General features: G+C 45.9%; 1 protein-coding gene across 2 annotated transcripts in view; it reads left to right on the forward strand.

Moving 5' to 3' along the window:
* Nucleotides 1–1,393: 1,393 nt before the first annotated feature.
* Nucleotides 1,394–26,163, forward strand: part of LOC147709790 (fucolectin-4-like) — a 200,100-nt gene continuing 175,330 nt past the window's right edge. Inside the window, exon 1 of one of the 2 annotated variants that reach the window (XM_086925560.1) lies at nucleotides 1,394–1,479. The gene's annotated coding sequence lies outside the window, so the exon portion shown is untranslated. Of the gene's footprint in view, nucleotides 1,480–11,979; nucleotides 12,171–26,163 lie in introns of those variants that run through there. The other variant, XM_086925561.1, reaches the window with a different exon arrangement.

The raw sequence follows: 26,163 nt of genomic DNA on the forward strand, positions 1-26,163 counted from the left end.
CCTTCTGTTACCTGGCGGCGAAACTTTGAAATTCGCTCCCTGCCTCTATGAGAGTTACGCCGAACCATCTGGCCTTTCGAAAAGCCTTAAAGACCTGGCTTTTCCTCTCGCCAGATGTGTAATGTCTATGCTGCTCTCCGTGTCGGCTCTGGCTTTTGGTCCCTGGTTGCGCTGGGACGCCTCGTTGCTGGGGCAGCTGTGCGCATTACAAATCTGAAATAAATAAGTGGTGCAGTTGAAAGCTATTTCCGTATTGTGTGATGTGGTGCACCAGCACAGGGTGATGTGATGTCCGGAGTTGAAGGTGCAAAGCAGAGTGGTGGGTTAGAGGTGAGTCAGGGTGGGCCACGGCTTCTGAGGATCACCACAGTCCAGGAGCAGACGAGTGCAGATGGGCTCAACTTTGGAGCACCACCGACATTCCAGCAGCACACACGCTGTGTGACCATGCTACATCGGACATTACGTATGTCCTGTGAAGGGGTACACGCGCAGGAAGTGGTGGTTGGGGCTGAGGAGGTGCACTATGGTAGAGAAGGATAGAGGTGCGGGAAGCAGATAAGGAGTGGGGGAGAAGTGACGGGTGCAGAGAGGGAAGAAAATGGGCTCATGAAGGCTGCGCGCAGACAAAATGCTGAGGCACGTCACAAAGGTCACAAAAGAGCGAGTGTGATAGCAAAAGTTGAAAAAGGAGCACGTGAAATAGCACAAACAGCAAGAAAAAGCAAAAAGAGAGCAGAAGAAAAAGACACAATAAATGAGAGAAAAGGTTCAAAGAGTGAGAGAAGTGGCACCAAGTCACAGAGAGAAAGAGAGGTAGAGAGAGCAAGAGGGAGTCAAGGCAGGAGCCGCGAGCCGCGAGAGCCAGGTCCACAAGGGCCCTGACCTTCCAGACGACAGGCCGCAGGTAAGTCCAGGGGACTGTGCCTATGTGATCTAGTGCTTTCGATGTTTAAATGACTTTGTGAATTAGGGCCTATCTTTTCATGAATATCACGCTGATCATCACTATTTCAATGCCATAGTTCATCTACTCCAGCTTCCAAGTGTGCATGAATAGTGCTCCGTGCTGCAATCCTAGGACCTCCCTCTCACTCTGACTCCTTCTTTATATTTTGCCTTCTCTTTCATTTCCCTGTCTGCTATATAAAGTAACAGCATTCCAGTCTGTTTGCACAGAGCAACACTGTTTACTAATTTAATTCATTAGTGGCTGGCTGACAGGCCGACAACAAACTTGTTATGTAACTGAGTTATGGTAAATTAGGTTCATCTATTCAAATTGTTTCGAAATTAGGAATTTCTTCATCTTGTATCAGCGTTAACTGGCAATAGATGGTAAAATGCCAATGCAAATGTAGCACGGCTCTGTGTAGGACAATGAGGGGTATATAACGGAGTGTTCTTCATGTGCTAAGGTTTAAGGAGGAATAGAAACCAAAGGCTCCTGCAGAGGCGTCGTCTTCCCCATCAATACAGGTAAAGACTCACTCTACTTATACTTTTTGGGAGTGTGGGTAGGCTTACAAAAAGCAAACTCTGTGCCTCAAGTTCGGAGAAATGTGGGTCAGAGGTTTGAGACTGCCATTCTGGCTTTCAATGCAGAGGGACTGGGAGCACGTGGAGGATGAGGCAGGGACCCTCTGCAACCCAACGCAGGGGTGACTGGGAAGATCCCTGGGACCCCATAAGGTCCTTTATTTGTGGCACAAAACTATTGAGCCACCAGACGCACTAGTGTTCTTCTGTCTGCATTTGGAAACCACTCAGAGGCAAAGGCCTCCCCTCATTGTCATGGGGCCAGGCCCTTAAGGAGACACAGACGGTGGAGTCTGAAGTCCCCTCTGTAAGGACGAGCGCGAAAGCCAACTATGCCCCAGGACACCTTCTGTAATATGACCCCCTGGATTTCTCAGTTTGCCAAACAAACAATCACCACCAGCCCTTCGCTGGGAGTAATGGAAACACATCTTGCCTCAAGGCAGGACAGCTCACTGGTTTGTGATCGCACCGTGTGGGTGGGAGACTCGCTTGGACTCTTCTGATTCGTCGAGGGCTAGAATTCTGCTCAGCTGATTGGCTGGAGATGTCTTTATTGTGCCCGGTATGCCAGGGTCCCAGAGTGAAGGCATGGCACCTATAAACCATGGTAGAATCTAGATACACGTGACACCCTCAGGACTCTCCCTGACTGTGGGTCCCAGAGTGAAGGCATGGCACCTATAAACCAGGGTAGAATCTAGATACACGTGATGCCCTCAGGACTCTCCCTGACTGTGGGTCCCAGAGTGAAGGCATGGCACCTATAAACCAGGGTAGAATCTAGATCCACGTGATGCCCTCAGGACTCTCTCTGGCTGTGGGTTCCAGAGTGAAGGCATGGCACCTATAACCCAGGGTAGAATCTAGATCGACGTGATGCCCTCAGGACTCTCTCTGACTGTGGGTCCCAGAGTGAAGGCATGGCACCTATACACCAGGGTAGAATCTAGATCCACGTGATGCCCTCAGGACTCTCTCTGGCTGTGGGTTCCAGAGTGAAGGCATGGCACCTATAACCCAGGGTAGAATCTACATCCACGTGATGCCCTCAGGACTCTCTCTGACTGTGGGTTCCAGAGTGAAGGCATGGCACCTATAACCCAGGGTAGAATCTACATCCACGTGATGCCCTCAGGACTCTCCCTGACTGTGGGTCCCAGAGTGAAGGCATGGCACCTATACACCAGGGTAGAATCTACATCCACGTGATACCCTCAGGACTCTCCCTGACTTTAGGTCCCAGAGTGAAGGCATGGCACCTATAACCCAGGGTAGAATCTAGATCCACGTGATGCCCTCAGGACTTTCTCTGTTTGTGGGTTCCAGAGTGAAGGCATGGCACCTATAACCCAGGGTAGAATCTACATCCACGTGATGCCCTCAGGACTCTCCCTGACTGTGGGTCCCAGAGTGAAGGCATGGCACCTATACACCAGGGTAGAATCTACATCCACGTGATACCCTCAGGACTCTCCCTGACTTTGGGTCCCAGAGTGAAGGCATGGCACCTATAACCCAGGGTAGAATCTAGATCCATGTGATGCCCTCAGGACTCTCTCTGGCTGTGGGTTCCAGAGTGAAGGCATGGCACCTATACACCAGGGTAGAATCTAGATCCACGTGATGCCCTCAGGACTCTCTCTGACTGTGGGTTCCAGAGTGAAGGCATGGCACCTATAACCCAGGGTAGAATCTAGATCCACGTGATACCCTCAGGACTCTCCCTGACTTTGGGTCCCAGAGTGAAGGCATGGCACCTATAAACCAGGGTAGAATCTAGATCCACGTGATGCCCTCAGGACTCTCTCTGACTGTGGGTCCCAGAGTGAAGGCATGGCACCTATAAACCAGGGTAGAATCTAGATCCACGTGATGCCCTCAGGACTCTCTCTGACTGTGGGTCCCAGAGTGAAGGCATGGCACCTATACACCAGGGTAGAATCTACATCCACGTGATGCCCTCAGGACTCTCCCTGACTGTGGGTCCCAGCGTGAAGGCATGGCACCTATACACCAGGGTAGAATCTACATCCATGTGATGCCCTCAGGACTCTCTCTGACTGTGGGTTCCAGAGTGAAGGCATGGCACCTATAACCCAGGGTAGAATCTAGATCCACGTGATGCCCTCAGGACTCTCTCTGGCTGTGGGTTCCAGAGTGAAGGCATGGCACCTATACACCAGGGTAGAATCTAGATCCATGTGATGCCCTCAGGACTCTCTCTGGCTGTGGGTTCCAGAGTGAAGGCATGGCACCTATAACCCAGGGTAGAATCTAGATCCACGTGATGCCCTCAGGACTCTCCCTGACTGTGGGTCCCAGAGTGAAGGCATGGCACCTATACACCAGGGTAGAATCTAGATCCACGTGATGCCCTCAGGACTCTCTCTGACTGTGGGTTCCAGAGTGAAGGCATGGCACCTATAACCCAGGGTAGAATCTAGATCCATGTGATGCCCTCAGGTCTCTCTCTGGCTGTGGGTTCCAGAGTGAAGGCATGGCACCTATACACCAGGGTAGAATCTAGATCCACATGATGCCCTCAGGACTCTCCCTGACTGTGGGTCCCAGAGTGAAGGCATGGCACCTATACACCAGGGTAGAATCTAGATCCACGTGGTGCCCTCAGGACTCTCTCTGGCTGTGGGTTCCAGAGTGAAGGCATGGCACCTATAACCCAGGGTAGAATCTAGATCCATGTGATGCCCTCAGGACTCTCTCTGGCTGTGGGTTCCAGAGTGAAGGCATGGCACCTATACACCAGGGTAGAATCTAGATCCATGTGATGCCCTCAGGACTCTCTCTGGCTGTGGGTTCCAGAGTGAAGGCATGGCACCTATAAACCAGGGTAGAATCTAGATCCATGTGATGCCCTCAGGACTCTCTCTGGCTGTGGGTTCCAGAGTGAAGGCATGGCACCTATAACCCAGGGTAGAATCTAGATCCATGTGATGCCCTCAGGACTCTCTCTGGCTGTGGGTTCCAGAGTGAAGGCATGGCACCTATACACCAGGGTAGAATCTAGATCCACGTGATGCCCTCAGGACTCTCTCTGACTGTGGGTTCCAGAGTGAAGGCATGGCACCTATAACCCAGGGTAGAATCTAGATCCATGTGATGCCCTCAGGACTCTCTCTGGCTGTGGGTTCCAGAGTGAAGGCATGGCACCTATACACCAGGGTAGAATCTAGATCCACGTGATGCCCTCAGGACTCTCTCTGGCTGTGGGTTCCAGAGTGAAGGCATGGCACCTATACACTAGGGTAGAATCTAGATCCACGTGATGCCCTCAGGACTCTCCCTGACTGTGGGTCCCAGAGTGAAGGCATGGCACCTATACACCAGGGTAGAATCTAGATCCACGTGATGCCCTCAGGACTCTCTCTGGCTGTGGGTTCCAGAGTGAAGGCATGGCACCTATAACCCAGGGTAGAATCTAGATCCACGTGATGCCCTCAGGACTCTCTCTGACTGTGGGTTCCAGAGTGAAGGCATGGCACCTATACACCAGGGTAGAATCTACATCCACGTGATGCCCTCAGGACTCTCTCTGACTGTGGGTTCCAGAGTGAAGGCATGGCACCTATAACCCAGGGTAGAATCTAGATCCACGTGATGCCCTCAGGACTCTCTCTGGCTGTGGGTTCCAGAGTGAAGGCATGGCACCTATAACCCAGGGTAGAATCTAGATCCATGTGATGCCCTCAGGACTCTCTCTGGCTGTGGGTTCCAGAGTGAAGGCATGGCACCTATAACCCAGGGTAGAATCTAGATCCACGTGATGCCCTCAGGACTCTCCCTGACTGTGGGTTCCAGAGTGAAGGCATGGCACCTATACACCAGGGTAGAATCTAGATCCACGTGATGCCCTCAGGACTCTCTCTGACTGTGGGTTCTAGAGTGAAGGCATGGCACCTATAACCCAGGGTAGAATCTAGATCCATGTGATGCCCTCAGGACTCTCTCTGACTGTGGGTTCCAGAGTGAAGGCATGGCACCTATACACCAGGGTAGAATCTACATCCACGTGATGCCCTCAGGACTCTCTCTGACTGTGGGTTCCAGAGTGAAGGCATGGCACCTATAACCCAGGGTAGAATCTAGATCCACGTGATGCCCTCAGGACTCTCTCTGGCTGTGAGTTCCAGAGTGAAGGCATGGCACCTATACACCAGGGTAGAATCTAGATCCATGTGATGCCCTCAGGACTCTCTCTGGCTGTGGGTTCCAGAGTGAAGGCATGGCACCTATACACCAGGGTAGAATCTAGATCCACGTGATGCCCTCAGGACTCTCTCTGGCTGTGGGTCCCAGAGTGAAGGCATAGCACCTATAAACCAGGGTAGAATCTAGATCCACGTGATGCCCTCAGGACTTTCTCTGTTTGTGGGTTCCAGAGTGAAGGCATGGCACCTATAAACCAGGGTAGAATCTAGATCCACGTGATGCCCTCAGGACTCTCTCTGACTGTGGGTTCCAGAGGTAGGTTTAGTCTTCTGCATGAGCTACTGCAGATTGTTTGAGGTTGAATGAACTGCAGGAGGCAGTATTGCAAATATGTCTATGTGCACGGCACCTATGTTTTGTTCTCCACTATCCCCTACACCTCTGAAAAGACAGGAGTGTTTTGCTGTTTGCCACACCCTATTCACCCTCTAGGGCCTGTTGTACGAAATCATGTTTACAAAGAAGAAGGTGCAAATTGCACACCGACAAATGTGCATTCCTTCCATCACCTGGTTAGTTGTGCAATGGACCCCCACGTGCAATGGTGATAACCAAGGCTGATTTACCTATGCCAGGCCTTTCTGTCTAGAGTGGCACAGTGGGTGAAAACCAATGGACTGGACTGTGGCCCGGCCGATCGTAAGTGGCTGAAATGAACTCACGCCGTCCTTCATCATCTTTATTTTGATTTGCAAGCAGGGTTGCATTTTACACTAATTAACTCGTTAGTCACATCATAGAATGTATGTTTACAGACCTGAACAATAGCGCCTGCTTGATTAATAATGACAGGATGCAACCTTGAATGACTGTGAACACAAACATTGAGGACTGTCACGATTTGTAAAGCAGCCGTATGCTTTAGGAGGGTAGGCGCTGCAATTAAAATGGAAATGTTTCCGGCAAAGAAGACATAACACAAGTATTTGTACAGCGCACGTTCACCCCAGGAACAGGGCAACTTGGCGCTGAAATAACAGATGTATATTGTTACCCAACTCAATGGTACTCATTTTATCGACCTCAAATGGATGGAAGGCTGAGTGGACCCGCCAGGATTTGAACCTGTGACCATGAGGTAGAACATAGGCCCCTGCAGTGGATGCAATACTCCACTGAACCACTCTCTGATCCCCTAAAGCCACCCACAATGTTTCCATGCGCAAGGCCTGGCAGCCATCTTTGAATAGGAAAAGGGAGGGTGTCACAGAGATTATTTGCAGTAATTTTAGTGAGCTGCTGCTATTGAAAAAGACTCATCAGTATCCCTGAATATGTCATGAAAGAGCTGAAATTGGATCATAAATTCAAAGCTGTTCCCCCAAAATACATGTGGCTCAGGGCCCCCCAAATCCTTAACCACTTGGCTGCTAAGGGAGTGCAGCTCCTCTAATGAGATTTCCATTGAAATCAATGGAAACTCCATGACGAGTTACCCTTGTCATTAGCGCTGAAGAGGTTAAAATGTCCCTGCCTGGTATCAGTGTTTGGAGAGCTGCCATGGCATCACATCATTTTTTAAAACAAACAAGAAGAGGGCCCCTGTAAATAAAATGCAAAAGCAGGACAACAAGGAAATCAAAGTACCAACAATACGGAAATCATACCTAGTGTCATAAAGGGTGGAATATCTCGCCATACCTGAAATTCATTTAACAGCCATAATGGTGCCAAAATATATGCACATTCATAAAAATAAGTTATTTAATTCATTTAATTCCACTACAAAACAGATATATTAAAAGATATCTTTACAATACATCTCAGAAATACATAATCATATATTCATAAATTATAGCGCTCTGGAAAACAAAACATGTTTTATCTCCCTGACCACGCTCCTCTTCAGCCACCATTCATACCTCATTCCTTCATCATCTAGAAACAGGATGACATAATCCAAAAAAGGAAACAAAACAAACAATAGAAAGATTCAAGAGCAGAAAATATTGGTTAACAGGAAATTAATTGCCTCTTTTCTTTAACCCTTTGCATGCTAGTGACGGAACCATTCCTTCATGAGCCACGGTGGTGCTGTGCTGGTGACGGAATGGTTCTGTCACGGCCCAGCTGCCGCACCTGCACGGCGCTGATTTCTCGCCTGCGCTGAGCATTCTATTAGGCCGGTGGGGCCGTGACGGAACCATTCCGTTACAAGCACAGCGCCACCTTGGCTCGTGAAGGAGTGGTTCCGTCACGAGCATGGCGGCGCTGCGCGGCCCCCCTCCCCCCTAGCGCTGTGGCTGATTTACCGCCCCAGCCAAGGGGTTAAATACATAATAGATAACATGTTATATTCTTAGTGTATTCTGGTTACACCACCATAAACTGGAATAATGGTCCTTGCCTCTTGCTTTCTGGCTCAGCACCGACGCCCGTTTCGGTCACGACCCGCAATCCTCATCAACCTTCCTCAGGGCACTAAAACGAAAGTGACAGAAGGCCAAAGAGCAAGGGGTACAGCCAGAGTAACATCTAGAAAATACAAAAGTTTAGATGATATTTGTATATATAAGGACTCCAAATTTCCTATGTTAAAACTAAATACATTAGATAAATGGTGACGTACAGGATAAAGGGTGTCATATTACCATATACCACACCATAAACTGTACAACCATCCAAATAAAGAAACAAAAGGGGAAGTAGAAATGTATAGGTTCAAGAAAAAGAATCACCCCAGACGTGTGCATAAACTAAAGAAATAAATAGGTGAAATATGTCACACTAGCGAACATAGCCTTATACACAAAGGTATATCTATCATGTGTGTCTATTGAGGAAATATATAAGGTGCCCCAGCAGAGGGGAAATAATGATAAGGAAGCTTTCTTTATCTGCTACTCAATGAGTATTCCTAGGAGGACACAAGAAACACATAAGTAGGCACATAAGTGTGACCACACTTGGGATTTACTGAATTCATTCGTTTGGAAAATGGCATGCAGCCCACAGGGGTAAAATCAATTAACTACATTATCCAGGAGGCCACTTGTGGTGGTCACGCCCACTGAGGCAGGACTTTTGAAAATACAGATGCCTTTAAATGCGCTTTGCCCTTGTTCCGAACTTTGAGCAGGCAGCCCATGATTAAGTGCTGTTAAGCACAAAATGCGTCGGGGAGCCGGACTCTGCATTTGAAGTGTCACCATGCTCTTTTCTGTTTGCAGTGCCTTCATTAAAGAATTATCAGCGTAAAACTCACCGGTTATGGGCTCTCCAAAAGCAGGCAGCTTTGGTGATGGACATATATATATATATATATATATATATATATATATATATATATATATATATATATATATATATATATATATATATATATATATATTCACTGAAAAAACCATAGGTTATAGACCATATATAGTTAGAGATTAGCATTTACAAAACCTTATTTTACTCGCATAAAACCATTGAAATTCCATATATAGTTAGTTGCACTAACTATATATCGCGGACCCGCAATCCACTGCTAATGATGTCACATATTACATCATTCATGACATGGTCAGTGACATCACTGATGACATCACTGATGACATCTCAAATGACATCACTGATGACATCACTGATGACAACACCCAGTGACTGTATGTTTCTGTAAAGTTAAAATATGTCTTACATATTGAAGAATGAGTGGATGTATAAGTGTCTGGATGAAGGATTTAGTAGGTGCATGACTGACTGTATGAGTGAGTGATTAAATGTGTCTCACTGAGTGCATGGGTTAGTGACTAAACTGTCTTAATTTGTGCAACATTATGTCTGTTGTTCTGTAAACTGTTGCATGTGTTGATAAGTAGCTATATGAGTAACTATATGGGTTATTGATTGGTTGCCCAAGTATTTGTATGGGAGACTGAGTGTGTGTGTGGGTGGCTGGGAGGTGCATGACTCTGTGCATAGATGTGTGAGCAGTTGATTCCCTAGGTGTATGGGTTCAAAAGTGCATGTAGAAACAGCTGTATGGACAGTTGACTGTGTGCATGAGTGTATTGGTGAGTGAATGGATATCTCAGTGCTACATGTCAAAGTAAGTACATATGTAAAACACAGTCCATGTGAGAATTGACATATATAAATAACTGTGCATAAGAGCCAGTGAATGTGAGAGTGGCTGTATGGATCATTGTGATCTTGTATCAGGGATTGTATAAGAGAGTAAATATGTGTTAGTATATGTTTGAATACGTAAGGTGTGTATAACTGTATAGTTGAGGAAATGGAGGTGTGATTGATTCTTTGCATGACTGACTAGGTGTGTGAGTAACTCCATGGATGTGTGACAGTCTGTGAGTGTCTGTTTACACTGAGTGTATCTAAGGTTATATTACAGTCTGAAGATGTTCATTGTATTATCACATAAATGATATCATCAGTGATGTGATCAATAATGTCAAATGAGATGTCAGTGATGTCATCAGTGATGTCATTTGAGATGTCATCAGTGATGTCATCAGTGATGTCATTTGAGATGTCATCAGTGATGTCATCAGTGATGTCACTGACCATGTCATGAATGATGTAATATGTGACATCATTAGCAGTGGATTGCGGGTCCGCGATATATAGTTAGTGCAACTAACTATATATGGAATTTCAATGGTTTTATGCGAGTAAAATAAGGTTTTGTAAATGCTAATCCCTAATTATATATGGTCTATAACCTATGGTTTTTTCAGTGAATTTTCAAGGTTTTGTAAATGCAAATTCCTAACTATATATGGTTTATAACCTATGGTTTTTTCAGTGAATTTCATTGGTTTTTTAAAAGCTAATATCTGTAGCTGTAAAATATATTCTTTATTACGTGACGTATCACGTAGCCCGTGATACGCCTCATGATGCATCGCATAACCGTGACAAATCGTCTCTGCAGCGCAAGCAAAACCGCAATCGCAATTTTTTTTTTCTTTTGCCCCGCGGGGAACTTTAATAGCCCCCTCATCAATCCTAGGGGTTCAGAAGGGGTCTACCTTGCCCCTTTCCTTCATTTCCCCCTTTGTTTTGGCCTCCTCTTGTCTCTCGATCCTACCGAGAGACAAGATGGCGGCCGCTCCGGACTGTTTACAATGTTGACAGCCAATCAGCTACTCCTCCGACTCCTGATACACTGCCGGTTAGCTTCCCGGTTAGCTGCCCGGTTAGCTGCCCGGTTCGCGTACCAAGACGCGTCTCTACGGCGAAAAAATCAGAATTTTTTATTTTTTTATTTTGGGCCCCGCGTCGCTCTATAATATCCCCCTCATCAATCCTAGGGGGTCAGAAGGGGTCTACCTTGCCCCCTTTCCTTCATTTCCCCCTTTGTTTTGGCCTCCTCTTGTCTCTCGATCCTACCGAGAGACAAGATGGCGGCCGCTCCGGACTGTTTAGAATGTTGACAGACACCGGAGAGCCAATCAGCTTCGCATCGCAAAGTTCCTTACGCGAAAAGTACGCGAACCGGAGCACTGCCCGGAGCGCTGTTACAGATATATATCTATTTTTAAACGTTAATTTCTCAAAATCCACTGAAGCACATATATTGAGACCTAGCAAAGGCACATCGGGCTAACAGTCCCTACAATTTTGCCAAGTTTCGTGCAAATCCATTCAGCCGTTCGAGCTAAAAGTGAGGCCAACCGCCCTACGGAAAACTCAATGTTAAAAACACGTTTTGGGACCCCCCTTTTTTCTCGCCCCCCCTTGATGACCCCCCCCCAAATTTTCAGGGGCTGCTCAGAAACAAAATGTGCCATTTTCCTGAAAATTTCAGCCGATTCCGTCCACAAACGCCAAAGTTATTAGACATAGAATTTTCAAAAGTTCCATAGAGAAAAAATCCTAACTATATATACCTACTGGCTATCGCCAGTAGGTAATATTGAAACCAAACGTCCTGCTGCTTGGGAGCGCACACGACCTCGCTCTGCCTTTTGGCTTTGAAGATGCAGCCTGCCTCCGTGTGTCACTTATTTATTCCTGCTGCCAACGCTTTTCAAGGTTTCACAACCCCTTCTTCCTGGGCTCAAAAGCAACAAATGAGGGAGCAGCTGCTTAATTACCATCCTTTATTTCATTTATGACGGCACCCACTGGGCGTGTGCAAAGTGTTAATTTATTGCATGATGGGATGAGCCCAGGAAGAAGGGGTTGTGAAACCTTGAAACGCGTTGGCAGCAGGAATAAATAAGTGACACACGGAGGCAGGCTGCATCTTCAAAGCCAAAAGGCAGAGCGAGGTCGTGCGCGCTCCCAAGCAGCAGGACGTTTGGTTTCAATCTAATTCACACGGTGGTCCGACCGTGGGGCGCTGCACCATTGGAAGCTGGGGGATCTTAACCAGTTACAAGGCTGCCGGTTTTGAACTTTTCATCGCTGGATCAGCACGTCGCTCTATATGCAAATTAGAGCCTGTCAGAGTGAGTCGGACCTACTAAGGTCGCTTTGAAATTAAATAAAATGATTGCAAAAGCGAACAATTGAAAGGTGTAGCTGCACTTTGAAGACTTCAAGTCCCATCATGCAATAAATTAACACTTTGCACACGCCCAGTGGGTGCCGTCATAAATGAAATAAAGGATGGTAATTAAGCAGCTGCTCCCTCATTTGTCGCTTTTGAGCCCAGGAAGAAGGGGTTGTGAAACCTTGAAACGCGTTGGCAGCAGGAATAAATAAGTGACACACGGAGGCAGGCTGCATCTTCAAAGCCAAAAGGCAGAGCGAGGTCGTGTGCACTCCCAAGCAGCAGGACGTTTGGTTTCAATATATATATATATATATATATATATATATATATATATATATATATATATATATATATATATATATATATATATATATATATATATATATATATATATATATATATATATATATATATTACCTACTGGCTATCGCCAGTAGGTATATATAGTTAGGATTTTTTCCCTATGGGATTTTTGAAAATTCTATGTCTAATAACGTTGGCGTTTGTGGACGGAATCGGCTGAAATTTTCAGGAAAATGGCACATTTTGTTTCTGAGCAGCCCTTGAAAATTTGGGGGGGTTTCATCAAGTGGGGGCTGAGAAAAAAGGGGGGTCCCAAAACGCGTTTTTCCCATGTTAATTTCCATAGGGCGGTTGGCCTCACTTTTAGCCCGAACGGCTGAATGGATTTGCACGAAACTTGGCAAAATTGTAGGGACTGTTAGCCCGATGTGCCTTTGCTAGGTCTCAATATATGTGCTTCAGTGGATTTTGAGAAATTAACGTTCAAAACAAGATATATATCTGTAACAGCGCTCCGGGCTGCGCTCCGGTCCGCTTACTTTTCGCGAAACGGAACTTTGCGATGCGAAGCTGATTGGCTTTCCGGTGTCTGTCAACATTCTAAACAGTCCGGAGCGGCCGCCATCTTATCTCTCGGTAGGATCGAGAGACAAGAAGAGGTGAAAAACGAAGGGGGAATTTAATGAAAGGAGGCAAGGTAGACCCTTCTTGGCCCCCTAGGAATGATGTTGGGGTTATTAAAGGGTCCCGTGGGGAAAATAAAAAAAAATGGATTTTTCACGGTAGAAGCGCTTCCCGGGCCGCGAACTGGGCTGCAAACTGGTAGCGAAACGGGAATTCGCCATTTTGTATTTCGTTTTAATTAAATTACTAGGTATAAGGGGGTGCGGGAGACGTATCCTGATCCCTTATGTTTTCTGAGGGTGGCTGAGGAGGCTCATATATGTTGATACATGTCTTCCAGCGGCTGTGCGTGAGCGTTTTTTTTTTTGTTTGCTGCGTGACGTCTGTTAACGTTCGATTCGATGGAAATCAGGAAGTGTTGACCGCCAATTTGTCACTGCGATAAAATATTTTGTTATAAATGAATCCTTATTGATAAACATTGTCTGCGCCATCTTGCCTTTTTTCCAATGCCACAATTTTGTCGTGCACGGCAGCCATTTTAGATGCCTTGACCAGACCCACTCTCTGCACGCCGTCGATTCTCAGCACGGCTCCCCACCCTCGCAAGCATCTCCCCCACGCACTGGTCACCCCTGCTCTCTCTCTGATGCATGGGCCATAAACTTCCCCCCATCTGCGCTGCTCTTCCCTGAGAATCACACCCTGTGCCCGCCCGACACCTCCCTTTCACCCTATTCACTACCGCACCCTCTGACACTCCTCTTCCTCTGTGTCCGATTGTCCAGGCCGGTCCCAGGCTATCACCTAGCCCTGCGGATGTAGTTTATGGCCCCAGCTGTAGAGAATCCAGACATGCCAACCCTCCCGATTCAGGCGTGAGACTACCGATTTCAGTGCTAGTCTCCCGCCTCCCGATTCCTGCAAGCAAAAACCCGATTCCTCGGGGGTTTCAGCTGACAGGGCTTGGTATTGTGTTACGTGCTAATTCTTCCAGGAAACGTCAGAGGGCCGATGCAGGGGCTCTAGAAGGGGTGATAAACCATTTAAGCCTCATTAACAAGCGCATGGTCTTTTAAAGATCTGTGAAGTACCCGGGGCGGCGGTGTGTGTGTGCCCTCTTTCAGGAGCGGGCGGGGGGGGGGGCACTGCCAGCAACTTGCCAGGCCAGGCAGTGTTCAACACTTGCATCACCCTTTCTCTGCCTGCTATTGCGCTCCATGCTTCGGAAAGGTAAGAAAAAGAACGTGCATTTGAGTTTGAAATGTCCGATCCTGTAGCAGCACACTTCCAAAGCCCACACATGACAATAACCCGATTCAAGGCCCCATTCACCCGAATTTTTAAAAATATATAGCACTCCAACAAAGTAGTAGGATTATAAAACTTTATTAACTTATAAATATATAGAACGCAACAAAAACTGTAAATACATTTAAACATTTTTAGGAAAAAAGAAGCAACAATGGTCAGTAGCTGTGTTTTGTGCGAATAGTCCCAAGGCAGCACAACGTGCTGAGTTCTGGACGGCACCCAGGTGATGTCACCTGGGTGCCGCACTGGTTTTTGGTATCCTACAATGCAGCTCAGAAAAACAGCGTGGGGCGCCCCGGGGGTGCGCGGGGAGGCCTCGTCAGTAGCGGTCTGTTGTGCGAATAGTCCCAAGGCAGCAGAACGCGCTGAGATGTGGATGGCACCCAGGTGATGTCCAGTAAGTTGCCGCACTGGTTTTGGTATCCTACAATGCTGCTCCGAAAAACGGCGTGGGGCGCCCCGGGGGGACGTGGGGGAGGCGGCGTGAACGGGCCTCCCCAGGTGGAGGCTCGTCTGCTGTACTGGGGCGCCCCTTTACCGTTTCAGTTGCCATTCCGCCCGCTTTTGCTACACTGTGCCTCATCCTCCATTCAGCTGTTTATCGCCCGCTCTTGCGGCTACAGCGTCTCGCTCACCAAGTAGTTGAGTTGCGCCCACTCTTGCGGTGCAGCGATAGGCAGCTGCCATAGGACTCTTAAAATGCCGGACGGCTATTCGGATTTCAGCCTGGTCCACTAAAATGGCCCTGGGACACCTTGGAACTCGGACGCTTGCCTGCTAGGGCTTGGGCTTCATTCTCGAAGGCGTCCCCTCAGCCGTGAAGATTCTACAAAAGTCTTGGGGGCCCTCGACTCCTGCAGGCTTCCGGTGGGGAGCGGCTGCCATGATTGCTCGCGGAATGAACACGACGGAGCCACGAGATGGTGGTGCTTTCATGCTGACGCCAGCTTCAGTCTGAAACATCCAGAAACAAGGTGGGGCTTTCATCGTTTGGGAAAAAAAATGTTCTAAACCAATGAAAAGTGTTATTTTTAGGTCATATGACCAAGCCTTCCATCATTAGGAAACCAAAAGTAAAATGAACCAATGAAAAGTTTTATAAACAAGTCACATGACCTGTTATGCGGCATAGGGCTACAAAAAGCGTAGAAAATCCGTTGGCACGTGAGGCGGCGTCAGTAGCGGACCGATGTGCGAATAGGCCGAAGGCAGCACAACGCGCCGAGATCCGGATGGCACAGAGTTGGTGTCCAGCAAGTTGCTGCACTGGTGTGGCTATCCTACAATGCTGCGCCGAAAGTCGGCGTGGGGCGCCCCGTTGGCCTGTGAGGTCGCGTCAGTCAGTGGGGGCTGTGCGTCTCCCCCAAGATGGAGGCTCCTCAGCTGCAGTGGGGCGCCCCTTAGCGTTTCACTCGCCGTCCAACTGAGTTGCGTCCGCACTTGCGGCTACAGTAGGCCGAAGGCAGCACAGCGCGCCGAGATCTGGATGGCACCGAGGTGGTGTCCAGCAAGTTGCCGCACTGCTGTGGCCATCCTGCAATGCTGCGCCGAAAGACGGCGTGTCCAGCTGAGTTGCGGTCACTCTTGCGGTACAGTGACTCGAACGCGCCGAGATCCGGATGGCACCGAGGTGGTGTCCAGGAAGTTGCCGCACTGGTGTGGCCATCCTACAATGCTGCGCCGAAAGACGGCGTGTCCAGCTGAGTTCCGGTCACTCTTGCGGTACAGTGACTCGAACGCGCCGAGATCCGGATGGCACCGAGGTGGTGTCCAGCAAGTTGCCGCACTGGTGTGGCCATCCTACAATGCTGCGCCGAAAGTCGGCGTGGGGTGCCCCGTTGGCTTATGAGGTGATGTCAGTAGTGGACCGATGTGTGAATAGGTCGGAACCAGCACAAGGCGCCAAGATCCGGATGGCAAGTCCTGGATGTTGAGTGCCATAGTTGAGAGTTCTGAGCAGTGCTTGTAACACTGTCTGAAGCTTATTTGCACCTGCTGCAGCTTCACTATTGCCCTGGTGTGGCCAAAGATCGCCCATGACATAGTCGGCCGGCTCCCGAGGTCCGGCGGAACTTTTTTCCTTTTCCTTTCTGCATCTTGTCCCACAATCCGTTTGACCTGAAGACACGACCAGGTCCCTGAATGTGTGCAGGGGGACTTTATTGATTGAATCAAAATGGCGGCTTCACACAAAGCTGACTCAAGCGTTGCTGTTGATGCTATACAGACAAAAATTGGTTTTCAGTTTGTACATTCTTCAGGATTTTTTTTTCCATCCAAGGCTGATTGAGAGTTTGTAGAACAATGGCTTCAGATTTTCAACATACTACTCTTCAACATTCTTCCTAAATGTAAGAATGTGAGACTCACTAGGAGAATGGCTGTTTATCTTTCCTTTCAAAATGCTGCCAACAATATTTTCTGAATGGAAGACACCATCTTGTAGCATAAAGGGCCGAAAGGGGTTCTGGTCTGGCCGATGGTTGGTGGAGACATTTTGACTATATCTTGGACCTGCCCGGCCTCGCCCAAAATGGCGCCGGTATAAATGGGACTCGTAACTCCTTGTTGTGTACTGGTTGAACAACCTTGATATCACGAGATATGAATGCAGTTTTGATGCTCATGGCGGGCGGGGACGAGAATTGATTGAATATTTCGACATCCCTATTGATATTAAGTTCTGATGTGTTTATTGATTACTGTACTATTGAAAGTTCGAATTAACGTCACCCATGGTACTTGCCCGCAAATGTATATCTAGATAATTTTTTTGTAAGTGGCCCTGTCGTATTTTAATTACAAAATGTACGTCCACCGATTCCGCAACTGTTAGACACCTTAGTTCTTGCAACCTAATGGCCCGCTCGTTACGTTCCTCTATAATGTAAATGTCTCCTCATCATATACGATTTCAGTTTGCTCCGTGGCCGGCCCACGTGGTTATAGGCCCGTATTTGTATACTGACATTTTCACACTAAAGGTTTTTAAAACAAAACATGGTAGTAGTATTTACATTGGTAAAGTTTTTACTTTTAGTCACTGTTTTCGAATCAGTAAAAGGCAAGTGAAATAAAGCAGTCCAATTACATGACGGATAAAGGTATAATACGTAGGAACGCAGTAAAGATAAATGGTCAAGGGCAGTTGTGTTTTCCACTCCTGCAACATAAAGTGATCGATAAGAATCTGATAATCAGGCGAATCGGCGACTAAGACAGCAGGCCGAGCCTCTTTTACTCAACGGCTCCTTCATGGGACGAAGAAACGCCCTTTTTCTCGAAAAAGGAATATATTTTACTTGCAGGACAGTTGTAAATTTTCCGGGAAAGTACATTAGCCTGGAACATTATAACATATATGTTTAAAAAAAAATAATGTTCGAAACCAATAAAAAGCGTAATTTTTAGGTCATATGACCAAGCTTTTCATCATTAAAATAACAAAAGTAAAATGAACCAATGAAAAGTTTTATTAACAAGTCACATGACCTGTTATGCTTACGTTACGCGCTGCGCGCCGCGTCCCGGATCACTTCCGGGAAGCTGCGCTTCGGGCACCGGAGCACTTCCGGGTGCGCTAACGCGGCGTGTCATATAACGCATTACGCGACAACGTAGGTCAAGAATATAGTCAAAATGTCTCCACCAACCAGCGTTCGGAACACAACCCCTTTCAGCAGTCCAAAAAGTTCTGTTAAATGACAACAGAGGGGACAGGCAACAAGAACCATCAGTCAAAGAGGGGAGGGCAAGTTCTTCTCTACCGGGTCATGTTGGGGCGCTACCGGAACTGATCGAATTGGTAGTCTACAGTGTTTCTGGATGTTTCAGACTGAAGCTGCCGTCAGCATGAGAGCACCACCATCTCGTAGCTCCGTCGTGGCCATTCCACGAGCAATCATGGCAGCCGCTTCCCACCAGAAGCCTGCGGGAGTCGGGGGCCCCCAAGACTTTTGTAGAATCTTCACGGCTGAGGGGACGCTTTCGAGAATGGGACCCAAGCCCTATCAGGCAAGCGTCCGAGTTCCAAGGTGTCCCAGGGCCATTTTAGTGGACCACGCCCAAATCTGAAGAGCCGGCCGCCATTTTGAGAGTCCTGTGGCAGCCGCCTATCGTTGCATCGCAAGAGCGGGAGCAACTCAACTACATGGTGAGCGAGACGCTGTAGTCGCAAGAGCGGGCGGTAAACAGCTGAATGGCGGAAGAGGCACATTGTAGCAAAAGCGGGCAGAATGGCAACTAAAACGGTAAAGGGGCGCCCCACTACAGCATGTCTTCAGGTCAAACGGATTGTGGGACAAGGTCCAGAATAGAAGAGTCATCAAAAGGCAAAAAGTTCCGCCGGACCCCGGGAGCCGGCCGCCTATGTCGGGGGCGATCTCAGGCTACACCAGTGCTATAAGACTTGGGGAGGGGGTCGGAGCCAAGCGTCTTCTCCGAGTCCGTGCCATCACACCGCCCCTCGGGGGCCTCCGTCAAGCGGTTTAGGGAGGTACCATATCACATTGTTTTCAAATGCAGTCAGGTCCACAAACGGCCCTCACTTACTTTGAGAATAGTGAAGCTGCAGTAGGTGCAAATAAGCTTCAGACAGTGTTACAAGCGCTGCTCAAAACTCTGAACTATGGCACCCAACATCCAGAACTTATGCCATTTGAGAATGGCAGTGACATCGAAGCAACTCAGGGACCAAAACCATGAACCTACTTGCACGTATGAAAATCTTACTTGGGGAGGGGGCAGGAGCCAAGCGCCCCCTCCCAGTCCGCGCCACCACACTGTATGTTGAAAATCTGAAGCCATCGTTCTACAAACTCAACCAACCTTGGATAGAAAAATCTAGAAGAATGTACAAACTGAAAACCAGTTTTGGTCTGCATAGCATCAGCAGCAACGCTTGCTATCAGAGTGCATGAGTTTCATGCTCGATCGATTGAGCTAGCCGGATCGGGCAACAAAAAGTATAAAATAGTTATGTAAATAGTTATTTAATAAAATGTTTTACCCTGTTACTTTGCTGGTGTGTTGTATATATTTTTAATATTTGCATAGGGTTTGTCGTTATTTTGGGCGGGGTGGGTGACGGAGCTGAGCTGTCTTGCAGCCCTCATGGTGTGGAGCTCAGTTCATCTCACTATTTTCGTATTTCTCATGAAGGGTTGTTCCTAATGTTTCTATTTTAGCGAGGTCAAAAAGAGATCCAATTAGTGGCCTACTGATTTTACTCGATTACTTTTATTTTTTTACACGATTTTTCACGATTTTTCACTATCTGCAAAGACTAAACAGAGTATTGCGACTTTGTGCTTGTTTGTAAATAGAGAATGAACCAAAGAGAATCAATTGTAAAACAGTAAATGCTTGGATAACAATCAATCACATGGAGAGACAAGCAGGCACGACGGATTACAACAGGGGTAAAGGCCTGCGTTAACTACCCTTCACTATCTGCAAAGAGAGAGTACTACTAAGAGAAAAGAGGGGAGGGGGGGGCAGCGTTCAAAGCACATCAGCGTGCATAAACACGAAAAAGTTTTTACCTATCACGTACTTGACATTCGACAGCTTTTGATATTTGCTATTAAAAAACCATTGAAATTCACAGAAAAAAACTATAGGTTTTAGGCCATATATAGTTAGGAATTTGCATTTACAAAACCTTGAAAATTCACTGAAAAAACCATTGGTTATAGCCCATATATAGTTAGGGATTAGCCTTTTCAAAACCTTATTTTACTCACACAAAACCATTGAAATTCCATATATAGTTAGTTGCACTAACTATATATCGCGCACCCGCAATCCACTGCTGATGATGTCACATATTACATCATTCATGACATGGTTAGTGACATCACTGATGACATCACTGATGACATCTCAAATGACATCACTGATGACATCTCAAATGACATCACTGATGACATCTCAAATGACATAACTGATAAAATCACTGATAACATCTCATTTGACATTACTGATCACATCACTGATGATATCATTCATGTGATAATACCATGAACCTCTTCAGACTCTAATATAACCTTAGATACAATCAGTGTAAACAGACAGTTACAGACTGTCACTCATCCATGGAGTTACTCACACACCTAGTCAGTCATGCAAAGAATCAATCACACCTCCATTTTCTCAACTATACAATTATACACACCTTACTTATTCAAACATATACTAACACATATTTACTCTCTTATACAATCCCTGCTACATGTTCACAATGATCCATACAGCCACTCGCACATTCACTGGCTCTTATGCACAGTTATTAATATATGTCAACTCTCACATGTACTGTGTTTTACATATGTACTTACTTTGACATGTAGCACTGAGATATCTATTCACTCACCAATACACTCATGCACAGTCAACCGCCCATACAGCTGTTTCCACATGCACTTTTGAACCCATACATATAGTGAATCAACTACTCACACATCTATGTACAGAGTCACACACCTCCCAGCCACCCATACACACACACTCAGTCTCCCATACAAATACTTGGACAACCAATCAATAACCCATACAGTTACTCATATAGCTACTGATCAACACATGCAGCAGTTTGTAGAACAACAGATATAATGATGCACAAATTAAGACAGTTTAGTCACTAACCCATGAACTCAGTAAGACACATTTAATCATTCTCTCATACAGTCAGTCATGCACCTACTAAATCCTTCTTCCAGACACTTATACATCCACTCATTCATCAATATGTAAGACATATTTTAACTTTACAGAAACATACAGTCACTGGATGTTGTCATCAGTGATGTCATTAGTGATGTCACTGACCATGTCATGAATGATGTAATATGTGACATCATCAGCAGTGGATTGCGGGTGCGCGATATATAGTTAGTGCAACTAACTATATATGAAATTTCAATGGTTTTGTGTGAGTAAAATAAGGTTTTGAAAAGGCTAATCCCTAACTATATATGGTCTATAACCAATGGTTTTTTCAGTGAATTTTCAAGGTTTTGTAAATGCAAATTCCTAACTATATATGGCCTAAAACCTATGGTTTTTTCTGTGTATATATATATATATATATATATATATATATATATATATATATATATATATATATATATAGTCAAATTACTTTATTCGTATTTCATTTTGAAAAACATAAAAAGGCAGATAAATGGCAGATAAAAATACATTTCCAGGGAAATAAATAAGGCAGTACAGTTACTTTACAACCTGATTGTCTTTCTTAATCTAATCACACATTTTAAATAACTTACTACACGCCCCATTGTCAAGTCATCTTCCATGCATTGTAACTTTAAGTGTGCAGCTCTACAATGTCTTAGTCCATACTGCTTTAGGATCGGTAATAAAAACGACCTCCTCGGCAATGTGTAAAACCCACAGAAAAGAGTTACATGCAATGTTGATTGTGGCGAACTGCTGTCACAGGGGCATAGTGTCAAAGTACGTGACCAATCGTTCATCGTGGGGAATGTAGTGATCCTATGCACAATACCTAGGCGAAAGTGTGTCAATAACATCCGATCAAAGGGTCTTGTCACATGTGACAAATATGGCTGAATCCCAGTACATGACAGCATAATGTGATTATCCATGACCAATTGTTTTTCTTTCTCCAGAAGCCATCGCATTTCCTCCAGATAGGACAAATATTCCTTTTTTAAAACCTTTCTGGAGGTGATGTTCATACAGTCTGGGCTTGTAAAAAATTCTGGATGACCAATTTCGTCCGCCATCTTCTTAATATGATGTAGCCATGGAATACAGTACACGTTATCCAGTTTTAAGCAGTCCATGATCGCATCCCGGTTAAAAACTGCTTCGGGTGTATTCCATGTCTTGTGCCAAAGTAATAAAGGGCAAGACATTATGATATCTGCAATATGCTTCAAGCCTACTTCAGAGTGGCAGATGTATGTGGCAGTTGAACTAGGTACTGCTAATAAATTGCGCAGGAAGTTGTTTTCACAATTCTGTACACATTGTGCGTTAGTAAAGCCCAATATACCTGCTCCATAAGTGGCTGATGAAACACATTTGGTTTTATAAGTTGCAAGCAATTCTGGGACCGGTCGAGAACCCAATTGTCTTGACAAACTGACAAGCGCCCCGGTAGCTTTTAAGAACATATTTTTCCAGGCTAATATTGCAGCTGGCCAGGTACCATTCTGATCGAAATTTATCCCTAGGTAGGCAAATTTTTCCACACACTCAATTTTTTTTACCATTGATAAAGATATCACATTTCTTTGGAGTTCTTTCCCCACACTTCATGCTAAATGTTTTACTTATATTCACTTGCAGCCCCCTCACCTGCATGTAATTAACAAAGTATGTTACGGTTTTCTGGACGCCCATTTGTGTCCTTGACATTAAGACCCCGTTGTCCCCGTATAATAATATTGGGACCGAGTTTCCATTTATATTTTGGTAGTCAGGGGGGAGCTCGACCAGTCGTTTGCCCAGACTATTGATTTATAATGAAAAAAGGAATGGGGCAAGGACGCATCCTTGCCTCACTCCTTTTCCAATACCAAATCTGGCCGAGCACTCCCCATTTTTCCCATATCTCACAACTAACTATATATGAAATTTCAATGGTTTTGTGTGAGTAAAATAAGGTTTTGAAAAGGCTAATCCCTAACTATATATGGTCTATAACCAATGGTTTTTTTCAGTGAATGTTCAAGGTTTTGTAATTGCAAATTCCTAACTATATATGGCCTAAAACCTATGGGTTTTTCTGTGAATTTCAATGTTTTTTTAATAGCAAATATCAAAAGCTGTCAAATGTCAAGTACGTGATAGGTAAAAACTTTTTCGTGTTTATGCACTCTGATGTGCTTTGAACGCTGCCCCCCCCTCCCCTCTTTTCTCTTAGTAGTACTCTCTCTTTGCAGATAGTGAAGGGTAGTTAACGCAGGCCTTTACCCCCGTTGTGATCCGTCGTGCCTGCTTGTCTCTCCATTTGATTGATTGTTATCCAAGCATTTACTGTTTTACAATTGATTCTCTTTGGTTCATTCTCTATTTACAAACAAGCACAAAGTCGCAATACTCTGTTTAGTCTTTGCAGATAGTGAAAAATCGTGAAAAATCGTGTAAAAAAATAAAAGTAATTGAGCAAAATCAGTAGGCCACTAATTGGATCTCTTTTTGACCTCGCTAAAATAGAAACATTAGGAACAACCCTTCATGAGAAATACGAAAATAGTGAGATGAACTGAGCTCCACACCATGAGGGCTGCAAGACAGCTCGTCTCCGTCACCCACCCCGCCCAAAATAACGACAAACCCTATGCAAATATTAAAAATATATACAACACACCAGCAAAGTAACAGGGTAAAACATTTTATTAAATAACTATTTACATAACTATTTTATACTTTTTGTTGCCCGATCCGGCTAGCTCAATCGATCGAGCATGAAACTCATGCACTCTGATAGCAAGCGTTGCTGCTGATGCTATGCAGACCAAAACTGGTTTTCAGTTTGTACTTTCTTCTAGATTTTTCCATCCAAGGTTGGTTGAGTTTGTAGAACGATGGCTTCAGATTTTCAACATACAGTGTGGTGCCGCGGACTGGGAGGGGGCGCTTGGCTCCTGCCCCCTCCCCAAGTAAGATTTTCATACGTGAAAGTACGTTCATGGTTTTGGTCCCTGAGTTGCTTCGATGTCACTGCCATTCTCAAATGGCATAAGTTCTGGATGTTGGGTGCCATAGTTCAGAGTTCTGAGCAGCGCTTGTAACACTGTCTGAAGCTTATTTGCACCTACTGCAGCTTCACTATTCTCAAAGTAAGTGAGGGCCGTTTGTGGACCTGACTGCATTTGAAAACAATGTGATATGGTACCTCCCTAAACCGCTTGACGGAGGCCCCCGAGGGGCGGTGTGATGGCACGGACTCGGAGAAGACGCTTGGCTCCGACCCCCTCCCCAAGTCTTATAGCACTGGTGTAGCCTGAGATCGCCCCCGACATAGGCGGCCGGCTCCCGGGGTCCGGCGGAACTTTTTGCCTTTTGCTGACTCTTCTATTCTGGACCTTGTCCCACAATCCGTTTGACCTGAAGACATGCTGTAGTGGGGCGCCCCTTTACCGTTTCAGTTGCCATTCCGCCCACTTTTGTTACACTGTGCCTCTTCCGCCATTCACCTGTTTACCGCCCGCTCTTGCGACTACAGCGTCTCGCTCACCATGTAGTTGAGTTGCTCCCGCTCTTGCGATGCAGCGATAGGCGGATGCCACAGGACTCTCAAAATGGCGGCCGGCTCTTCAGATTTGGGCGTGGTCCACTAAAATGGCCCTGGGACACCTTGGAACTCGGACGCTTGCCTGATAGGGCTTGGGTCCCATTCTCGAAAGCGTCCCCTCAGCCGTGAAGATTCTACAAAAGTCTTGGGGGCCCCCGACTACCGCAGACTTCTGGTGGGGAACGGCTGCCATGATTGCTCGTGGAATGGCCACGACGGAGCTACAAGACTGTGGTGCTCTCATGCTGACGCCAGCTTCAGTCTGAAACATCCAGAAACACTGTAGACTACCAATTCGATCAGTTCCGGTAGCGCCCCAACATGACCCGGTAGAGAAGAACTTGCCCTCCCCTCTTTGACTGATGGTTCTTGTTGCCTCTCCCCTCTGTTGTCATTTAACAGAACTTTTTGGACTGCTGAAAGGGGTTGTGTTCCGAACGCTGGTTGGTGGAGACATTTTGACTATATTCGTGACCTACGTTGTCGCGTAATGCGTTATATGACACGCCACGTTAGGGGCGCGGCGCGCAGCGCGTAACGTAAGCATAACAGGTCATGTGACTTGTTAATAAAACTTTTCATTGGTTCATTTTACTTTTGTTATTTTAATGATGAAAAGCTTGGTCATATGACCTAAAAATTACGCTTTTTATTGGTTTCGAACATTATTTTTTTTTAAACATATATGTTATAATGTTCCAGGCTAATGTACTTTCCCGGAAAATTTACAACTGTCCTGCAAGTAAAATATATTCCTTTTTCGAGAAAAAGGGCGTTTCTTCGTCCCATGACGGAGCCGTTGAGTAAAAAAGGCTCGGCCTGCTGTCTTAGTCGCCGATACGCCTGATTATCAGATTCTTATCGATCACTTTATGTTGCAGGAGTGGAAAACACAACTGCCCTTGACCATTTATCTTTACTGCGTTCCTACGTATTATACCTTTTATCCGTCATGTAATTGGACTGCTTTATTTCACTTGCCTTTTACTGATTCGAAAACAGTGACTAAAAGTAAAAACTTTACCAATGTAAATACTACTACCATGTTTTGTTTTAAAAACCTTTATTGCGAAAATGTCAGTATACAAATACGGGCCTATAACCACGTGGGCCGGCCACGGAGCAAACTGAAATCGTATATGATGAGGAGACATTTACACTGTAGAGGAACGTAACGAGCGGGTCATTAGGTTGCAAGAACTAAGGTGTCTAACAGTTGCGGAATCGGTGGACGTACATTTTGTAATTAAAATACGACAGGGCCACTTACAAAAAAATTATCTAGATATACATTTGCGGGCAAGTACCATGGATGACGTTAATTCGAACTTTCAATAGTACAGTAATCAATAACACATCAGAACTTAATATCAATAGGGATGTCGAAATATTCAATCAATTCTCGTCCCCGCCCGCC

Source organism: Lissotriton vulgaris, chromosome 6 (assembly GCF_964263255.1).
Source record: "Lissotriton vulgaris chromosome 6, aLisVul1.2, whole genome shotgun sequence".
In the NCBI taxonomy this organism is placed as follows: domain Eukaryota; kingdom Metazoa; phylum Chordata; class Amphibia; order Caudata; family Salamandridae; genus Lissotriton; species Lissotriton vulgaris.